The following is an 8,060-nucleotide window of genomic DNA, read 5'->3' on the forward strand; positions in this document are numbered from 1 at the left end:
CGACCTGGCCAAGAACCAACAGCAAAGTGCTCGCTATATCCGTGATGTAGCCTCTCTGGCAGCTTCAGTAATAAGAAAAAAGATAGTGTTGTTAGAAATATCGAGCGTTGCAGTTTCAAGTTTTATTAGAGACTGAAGAATCTGTGGGTATCGGAGCTTGCGTCGTTTCTTAATTTCTTAACACTGAATGTCATGGGACAAGCGCAATGTGCTGTTTTAACCCAAGAACGCGGGACAGGGAAGAAGTTTGGCACGCAACTCCTTTTCTTTTGAAAGCACGGTGAGAGGAGACCATCAGGGCCGTACGCCCTTGATCTGCAGGTTACAGGTAGAAGCTGCTGCGTTACCGCAATTTCTGCTTAAAGCTTCTGTCTAAAGCTCTTGCACAGGCCTAACCCAGAGGTAGTGAAACTTAAAAGCAACCCCGCTAGTAAAGATACGTCACTTTCAGGTTTGCGTTGTGATATTCTGTGCAACTTTTATTGTTTAAATTTATCACAAGATTTAATGTAAAAAGAGCATGCTCTCGGTGTTCTTTGATTATCTTGGAATCAGAAGTGCCACTCTCAGAATTCGGAGGCTTAGCTTTCTCAAGAATAGTATGAGCAACCTTTCTAATAGTTTAGTTTTGCTATATGTCCAGCTATAGGAGTGTGCAAATAGCATGGCGTTGCATATAGCATACTTTTATCTAAATACATGAGGACGACCATGGCAACGCCGATCAGCTAAAGTAAGCTTCTAGTGGTAAACTAATTGCTCTCGCAATGAGAGACTGTTGAAGCTGCATACAAACCGCGTATATATAATGTCTCACCTGGAGGAAAGGGGACCTTTTATACATTGGCAAAATAACTGCTTTATTTGTCGGAAAGCCTAAATGATGTAGCATGTGCTTTGGGGTTTTTGGGAAGCATTTTCGCTTATAGATACATCTTACAACGTGCTCTTTAAAAAGACCTACCTGGGTATGCTTAGAGGAACCAATTTTTTCAGGCTGAAAATCACAATAACCTCCCATTGGGCAGCATTCCGCACTTCGATCTTCACATTCAATGGCGTTGCCAGATGGAAATTCGGAACATTGAAGTAATGTGAGACGCCGAAAATTCTATGTGCAAATAAAACCGTTTGAAGAAATACACCTGTACACCAGTTCTAAGTCCGACAGCCTGAATAGTTTGCAAGGGCTGAAGCATGTGATGTGATCTTGCAAACTCAGTTCCTGGAGGATGGTACTACGAATGTGCCTTCTGATGTGCGTGTTCTGTTCAATGTTTCAATACAGAAAGAAAGAAACAGCGCATGTATGCCTATGTACGTACCTGTACTGCGAAGGCGAAAGGAGATTTGAAGTGTCTATATAATTACTATTCCAATAAAATAACAATGATTTCAGGAGGAGTATTTTCTGATTTCATGCAGGTACTTTCCGAATAGTTCTAACATAGCCATCAAAGACGTATGAGCGAAATTTCCACAATTTTTAGTTGGTTGTCTCAAGAACTACTAAGGGAAACTATCATACTTCTAAGAACGTTACATTTTTCCAATTGCTGAAGCTGCCGGCGACGCTACATCAGGGAAAATAGCGAACACCATTCTGCTGGTTAGTGGCCAAGTCGCTGTGCGTCATGAGTCACTGGCAAGACCTGTACGATAATTTGAAATAGACGAAGGCGCCGGTCGTCGAAACAGAGGAAGGGCGCACAGGCGCGAAGTATATGAAGCGCCTGAACTGCGAGAAAAATGAGAAATGAGGAAAAGGGAGACACAGGTGGAGATGAGCTGTCATTGCTGATTTGGTCGACAATCGAGACAGTGGCATCTCCAGTGGTGCTCTGACGACGGGAGGCAGCAGCTTCAGGGACCACGGACAGGGGAGCGGACGTTTGTAAGTTGGCGAGCCACAGCGCGAGTTCTTGAGCATTGATTGCGCTGCCGTGGCTGTGGTCCACCGCCCCGGTCCAACCCCACGCTGACGCAACCGGTTGCTCTGCCGTGCCAGGAAGGCAATCACCTGGCCACGTCAGCAGAACAACGGCCGACTGGCCCACCCGCGTCCTGTGCCACGCAGGTCTCTTAGATAGACCACAAACTCATAGGTATCGTCGAAGGTCGACGCCAACGCTGCGTAGGAACCACGGAGGTCAACGTCCTTTGCCACGCTGGTCCGGAGTCAGACACGGTTGGAGACGGTTAGAACGTTCGCTTGCTGGTCACGTCACATTGTTTAGTCGAGTGGAGGAACAGCATGTAGATGAGGGCTTGTTTGATTTTGTGTGTAAAGCTAGATTTTACAGTGCCTCTTGTGTGTACACTGTTTATAGCGTTACGGGGTAGTTTGCTGTTGGTTTTTGTTTCGCGACAGTTATTTAGATAACTGTTCTCTACCGTAATTGAATTGTGTCTCTGTCCATTTCTGGAGCGCTGAAATTCCTGACACTATGCAGTTTGCTCGAAAATTGTGCCGGACGCATTATTTGTGCAGTAGAAAATGCCAGCCGTTTGTAACGAAGTCGACGTTGGCTGGCGCGCTGTGAACGGCAAGTTCGTGGAAAGGATTGCCTTGGTGCTACCATAGACTGACTGTAAACCGTTCCTTTAAAAAATAATTGCGGTAGGACAAACGAAGATAACAGCTTACGTAAGCGAATAAGCCAAATGAACGAGCCAACGGACGAGTGAGGCAATAACCCCCGCCTCGCATCCTCTTGACCCTGCTCCCCACTACCCCCCCCGCACGATTCTCTACCCCCTTAGCACAGCAAATCTGTGTAATAAGGTTTTGCTTGAGCACGCGTTCTTCCCTATGGCATCTTCGTTTCACCGATCCCGCCACCGAGCTTAAGCCACGAACAAAAAAAAATCAAACGAATGAAGACAACAAATCTGCTTGTTTTAAAATTTTACGGGAAAGCAAGATGTGAACGAGTCGACTCAAAATAACTGCGAGTGGAGAGGACCACAGAAAAAAATGGTACTACATCCTGCATTGAGATTGGAGTGTTCAGCTACCGACGAGTGGCAAAGGCCGCAACGCAAAATAAAATTCTGATATAGAGAAGCCAAATATGCAGCCGAACCAGCCAAGTATGTATCTTTAAAGAGATTTAGGCAATCAAAAAAAAATGTTTGTTTAGCATCAACAGTCAATATGTATGGTATCGAGAGACATTTCTTTTGTTTTTTTACATTTGATTGGGAAGTAGGGCAATACAAGGTGCGCAATAAAATGGGGAAAAATAAGAAGCTCTAGAAGCACAGATGAATTTCAATTCCAACAGTAGTACTAAATAATGTATGAAATAAACAATGATCTTCAATTTAGTTTTTTAACAGTATGTAAGCCTGTGCATAAGAGTACTTAGGGTGGATCGCACGAATAGGAATGAAAAAAAGGGGGCATGGAGCACGAAGGACAATGCTTGCCTCCAATGATTCGCAGTTATTCATTCACTCCAGGCCATTTTTGTGTATTTATTTTATTGAATGCGAAGCTGCCTCCGTGAATGTAACGTAGATCATACACACTATATCAGGACTGATGAGAATACTTGGAATTTTCTTCATTACGTCCAACGGTCTTTCCGATAGCGTCAATCATTCCAGGTGACATTGCCCCTCTTTCGCTTGGGGCAATAATCAGTTTCGCTGAAAAGAGACAAATCAACAGTGGTATTTGCTTGCTTGTTCCGATTAGGGAGGAGAAATAAAGCTCAAGCACTCGAATCGATAGTAGCTTATACTTACAGTGTCCATCTTCAACTGTGATACCTGAATTATATAGCCGAGTCATTAATTTGCGAAAATTATAGCAAAGCAAGATGTTCGTTCAGTCTCAACTGACATTATTTGTGGTACCAAGACAGAAGATCACCTTTTAGATTGAATGCCTGCAATTTTCTGCTTTTCACATGCGTGTCATGTGCTCTGAAAGGCAGATACTTCGATTGAATAATTGTAGTGTAACAAAGTATTCGCCAACCATTTCACAACGGATAAGAAGAACATATGTTCGTTTGGTCTAATATGATGACGTTCTTTGGTCTTATGATATGATCCTGCTTTAGGGTTCCCTTCATCGACCATCGTAAAAAGTGACAGGCACCTAATTATCCTTACCTCAGTTGAATGCGAAGGCAGAAAGATTTCTCAAAGTTATTTGCTCTGTCCATGATACATGATGAAGTACATTGTCAGGTGCCCTTCACAAGTCTACACTAATGCGCCTAATCAAAAGGTGCTCTAAATTTTACCATTCTTAATGTACCCTAATCCAATTTGTTATAATTTTCCATGAACATTTCTGCATGCTTTATCCACTAAATTAGACATTAACCCACTTTCATTTAAGTTGTACACAACTTATTCCCATATATTTCACTTCATATAATCTGATTTCACCTTAATCCATGTTAATCATTCTTCTAATTATTTGCCCCACCTAACTCACCTTATTCGAATATATCCCCGTTAATTCACCTTAATGCTCTTTATTTCCTCGTTTTCAGCTCACTTTGCTTTAATTAACACTACTCCACCTTAGGTAACCTTTCTCTAACTTGTTTCTAACTTTAATTCCCTATTACTATTGAGGATGCCGATAATTTTTGTTACTGCTCGTTGGGGCAAACGCCAAATTAGGCAATAGCAATATGTATAATAAAGAACTCCCTATTTAAGCGTGCGTAAGACAAATTTCAATTTCCTTATGGCAATACAGAAATAAGACATACACCACCGTAATCTGAACACATACGATAACATTGAAACATGCCCACATTTTTCTTTGGAGATTTCTCTGAATGTGAGCCTCAGCCAATTCCAAAGGGATTTATTCTGTTTATTCTGTCATTGTTATTCACCAGAGTCTCTCATCGTTCGACAAAAACTGCGCCTTCTGTATCTTAAGCATCGTTGACGCTGTCGCTAATTCTATTACTCCACAGTCTTATCTAATCTCACCACGCGTGTGACACGAATACGTGGTACATTTCTAATATATTTACACTGATATATCTACAACATAAAAGGGATCTATGAGTAGAGCTTGGTATATGTTGCATTTTTTGTTGCGTTATGCCGCTTGGATGCACGGGAGATGGTTAAGTTCGGGCCTCTGTTTTCTAATGCTTTCTTTTGGATGCTGCTTCACCGGTAGCGAAGTCAGGCGCCGGTGAAGACAAGGCAGTGGTGACATTTGCGGCAGTTTTGGCTGTGTTTGACACTGGTGTTAGCATTCGCATTTGGCACGCGATTGTAAATCTATATCAGAGGAAAAGACTTCTCCGGCCTGCATGGGTAGTCTCTGGCATCAGACAGATAGTGTAGAGGACGAAAAAAAATTGCCGAACACCCATGTATTTGAACTGCCGTGGAAAGCACAAAAGCGATTAAAAACGCGACAGGGCAGGTTACTTCCAGATATTTGAGTCGATGGCACTTTGTACACTGTCCAGCCCCCTAAACGAAACAGAAACATGAGTATTTCCCACCCACGGGTGTGCCGCCGGTCATTTCATTTGCAGGCAGATTTTACATAGACTTTCGCGTCCTATCTCGAAAAGTGGCTGGGCACCCATACGCGTTGGCGTGCCCGCTGGTGTCATTTGCGCTTGAATAAAATTTTCTATGCATTCATCACGCAAACAACGTAGGCTAAAATTGTGTTTGTTGACCGCAACAAATGCCTCGAAAACCCGAAACACCGTGACCCTAAGCAATTACGAATACAACTTTGTAAGTTGACTATCCAGGTGAAAGATCTCCTGCAGGAGGTAAAGACGAGACATAACTTGTTTCGCCCTATTTTATTTAAAGGACATAAAAGATTCTCCCGGAAGACGCATGCCAGGTGAAATGCCGAAATCATTGGGCACCGCGAAATCATCTGAGCATGGTAAGCAAAAAGCCGCAAGCTACAAAAAAGAAAAAAAAAAGCCCTGCAAGAAGGCTAATGTAGCAATCTTTGTTTCGTTTACTCTGGTGTCAATCTACGGCAGTACTCTGAAGGACAGATTATGCTGCATGCAAAAAAAAACATTTTTTGAACCGAAAACGGCGCATAATTCCGCCCCTTCATTGTACGCACTATTTGCGGCTATTTCTGCAATTGCTTGCCGCAATCCTGCTAGCTTTCATCTTTCACAACCCACAACCATTTCACAACCCGAAACTAATGCACGAACGCTATAGTGGGCTGTGTAGGTGCCAATTTGATACCTGCAGCCAAATGCACAACGCTGCCTTCGCACTGCCACCGCAGCAATTTATGGAAGCGTTTTAAGGTAGAACCAGTTAGCTGTTCTGCTGGGATAATAATTACTTGGACACTAAGAGAACTTATTATGTAGTCATCACCATCGCCGTCAGGTCCCGTACATACTTAGGTATACATGTACTATATACCATACCATGCTATAAGACATGCGGAATACCAGGGCAAGATCACGAGGGTTGGACCCTCCCGCGTGTAGCCGTGGGCGGCTTAGCCGTGTCCGGGGAAAGGGGGATCCTGGGGGTTGAGCCGATGCCAGGTGTTTGGACCTTTAAGGCCCCCCGGCGGATGCAGCACACCTCTTTGGCCTCTGCTAAACTTAGACGGCACCCCCGGACTGACCCACCCGGGGGAAATCGGCAGTCGCCTTTTCCTGTCTCTCTCTTCCTACAACCTTCGTCTTTCCCTTACTTTTCACCTTTCCTGTCTCCTTCTCTCTTCTATTTACTTCCTTCTTCTTGGCGGCAAGGGTTAACCCTGTTGGCTATCCAACCTTGGGTACACCATATTTGGTTATAGTGGCGGCGTACGGCTGGCGTCGTGCAGACTTGCATGCAAGCTCTGCCGCGTCCCCTCGTTGGGCTCCGTGGTGGGCGGTCGGCGCTGTTGCCGAATTTTTATATATTTCATGGAAGCTTCTTTCCCCAAACTTCCTGATCGCCCTCAGAAACGAGGGCGCACCAAAGATTTCTTTCAATTTTTCGGACGACAAGTCGACAACTTTCCTCGATTCCACGTGATTCACTCAGAAAAGCCAGACAAACTAGTGCGATCCATTTCACCGTTCCTTGTATGCAAGTCTTTGACCAAAGCTTTCGGTACAGGATATAAGGTGTCGAGAATGTCAAGTGGTGATCTCCTTTTGGTGATCACCAGAAGCAGTATGAGAAGCTGCCGAAACTTGTGTTATTTGGAGAGACCCAAGTAACAGTAACCCCGCACCGTACCATAAAAACAATCCGCGGTGTTGTCTCCGACGATTACTTGGTGGAGCTCACTGAGGATGAACTCTTGGAGGTCTTCAGTGACCAGAATGTTATCAATGTTAAAAGAATTAAGATTAGGCGTGACAGCGAAGAAATCAAGACCAAACACCTTATATTTACTTTCGGCTCAAGTATTCTGCCCGAGTCTGTAGAGGCCGGGTACATCAAGCTCCATGTTAGGCCATATGTCCCAAACCCCCTTAGATGTTTCAAATGCCAACGCTTCGGCCACAGTTCGCAGAGCTGCCGAGGCCGTCAAACCTGTGCGAAGTGCAGTGCACACGAGCATAATTCTGAAGCTTGCAAGAACACTATCCATTGTGTAAAATGTGAAGGCGAGCACGCCGCATACTCGCGGTCGTGCCCATCCTGAAAAAAAGAGAAAGACACGGTCACAATCAAAGTTAAGGAAAACATATCGTTCAAAGAGGCACGCAGGTGGGTGTCCTTCTTGCCAAAGAACACCTCTGCCGAAGTGGCGCGTCAGGGGGCACCGCCACAACGGTCTCCGGCGGCTGTCCGACCCACAGGCAGTGAGTCGGCAGTTACGCCATCTGCCCCCACGGTGGTTGCAGCTAGCGCTGCTCCGCCTACTCAGCAAACTGGGCCATCGACCCCGAAGGTGGGCGCAGCCGAGGCTGCCCCAACCTCCCTGGCCCCTTCCAGCGCTGGCAACAGCCGGCGCAGCCAAATCCCGCAGGGTGCCCTATCGACCTCCGGGCTGGTGGGCGCAGGGGTCTTGCCCTACAAGGCAGGACTCTCCCTTGTACCTTCTCGCTCACAATAGCACGTGT

Source organism: Dermacentor variabilis, chromosome 6 (assembly GCF_050947875.1).
Source record: "Dermacentor variabilis isolate Ectoservices chromosome 6, ASM5094787v1, whole genome shotgun sequence".
Lineage (NCBI taxonomy): Eukaryota > Metazoa > Arthropoda > Arachnida > Ixodida > Ixodidae > Dermacentor > Dermacentor variabilis.